Source organism: Silene latifolia, chromosome 2 (genome assembly GCF_048544455.1).
Source record: "Silene latifolia isolate original U9 population chromosome 2, ASM4854445v1, whole genome shotgun sequence".
NCBI classification, from domain to species: Eukaryota; Viridiplantae; Streptophyta; class Magnoliopsida; order Caryophyllales; family Caryophyllaceae; genus Silene; species Silene latifolia.
Window position 1 is genome coordinate 107930254 of NC_133527.1, and position 2289 is coordinate 107932542.

Here is a 2289-nt window from a genome sequence, read left to right on the forward strand (position 1 = left end):
TCCTCCACCTCAACAACAAGAACAACAAACTCAAAGTGAAAAGATAAAGGTGCCTCCTTACCCCTTTCCCTACCAACCTTACAACCATCCAAATCCCTTCATCCTCCCCCGTGACGACTTTGTCACGGGAATTTTGCAAGACTTGCACTACCGTCAATATGAAACCAAGGTGGACAACTATTATGCTCTTTACCCCCAATACCACGACATGGTTCAAAAGGGACGGATAAGTGAAGAAGGAGCTTTTCCATCATGGGCTCAAATGGAGTTACTTTTTCCAAATTCGGAGAAGGCTAATGAAGGTGCGCATGGTAGGCAAGGAGAGGAGAGTGGGGACTCTTGTGGGGGTGATACGGTGAAGATTGAGAGCGAAGAAGATGAATTCATGGATCCAAACTTGAGTGATGCTTCTAGGGATATTTGGGATACCGATATTGAAGGAGATGATGCCGATATCTAGGAGATTACTTCATCACTAGGTGGAGCGGGCAAGAGGCACCCACTTTAGTTCAAGTGAAGTTTTCTCATCTCTCCTCTTTATCTTTATTTTTCATGAAAAGAACTTTGCATCTTGTTTGTTTGTATTTTATTTAACTTTGAATCATTGGTTAGTTGAGTCCTAGCAACATCAAAGGACTCACACCTCGGTTCCTTTGAGGTGTTCTTTATTGTTCCCATTTTTGAAAATCCAAAATGACAATCTAGTCTCATGCATAGCATAGCATGTGCATGAACTCCCCCATGTCTCGACATTAGCAATAGTGTCTTACTTGGTTTGGGGAAGTTGATGCATACGCAACGGGAGGTAATCTAAATTATCCTCTCCGTCATAACAAAACAACATGCATCATGTAGAATAGCTTAGTGTAGAATTGCATTTAGCATATAAATCATGCATCACTCTTGCATAATTTCCATCATTTTGGCCATTGAGGACAATGCCCATATTAGTGTGGGGATGGGAATTCTAACACTTAACTTCTATTCAAAAACCCATAAAAATTGAAAAATTTCAAAAATCATAAAAATTTGAAAATTGAAAAATCCAAAAACAAGTTCATTCTCCTTTGTATATATTGTCTTGTATATATTATGTTTGTTTCATCCTTGTTCACTTTGATTGACTACGCCACATCCGAGACATGAGGATATTGAAGACCGCATGGTATGATCTTTCCAATCTCCTTTTTCCTCTTTATGTTAATGACTATGTGGCTTTATTTTGATTGATGCGGTAAAACAATGTGAACTTAGGACTTGCATTTAGTTTATATGTCATATTAGTTGGTAGAAACATTTGCATTAGGATGTTTATATGTTAGTTGCATCATGGCATGTAGTTTGCATGTTAGAAAAATTTTGCGAAACCGTCTACTTGGTAAGCTTGACAAGTGTATATAGGCCCTAGTAGATGCTTTTTATTCTTAAGACTTTGCTTGTTAGAATGCTTGTAAAACACCCTAGGATGTGTCATGCTAGTATCCTTTGACCCATGGTTTAAGGCCGAGTCAAGAGTACCTTGTGGTGTGATAACTCCTTGGCTACCGTTTATTCCAAGGTGACCCTTGAAACCATGCATACTTCTATCCATCATCCATGTTCTACCACATTTTTGTCATCAAAGGGAATGGGCACAAAAAGAAATTGATTTGAGTTCAAAGAAATGAAAAGTGAAAGAAAGTTTGCAAAAATGCATCAAATGAAAAGAGGAGCAAAAATAGAACTCCTAAAGCTTCAAATACAAGGCACCCTCGTTACTAATTGGGGTGACTTTGGAAATGTTCAAAAATGCAAAAAGTTTTCAAGTATTGAAATGTCAAAAATCAAAAAGAAATGGCAAAGAAAGTGTTCTCAAATGTCAAATGCCAAAGAAATTTGGGGGGAAAACAAAAACAAAAGCAAACTCCCAAAGTGAAACTCAAATACTATCGATCCCTTTATCCATCATATCCATTTTTGTGCATGGTAGAGAGGGGACGACCCTTCTTCTTGTCTAGGCAAGAGGGGGAATTCCGCGATCCTCCAAGGTTTCTAACACCATAGGGAGTCTACTCTTGACAAAAGCATTTAACGATTGAGGACAAAGGTACCCTAGCTTGACACCTTTTGGAGGTGATTTATTGGTATCCTTCTAGGCTTAGTAGTTTGAACAAATTGCATCTATGAAGGATTGTGTACCCTCGAATTGCTTCCCTTGTAGATAATTTCCGCCACTTAGATGAGGAAAGTGGCTATTCTTTTGTAGATGCATCCATTACTTGATTTTGTGTGCTTAATGTTTGGATGTGT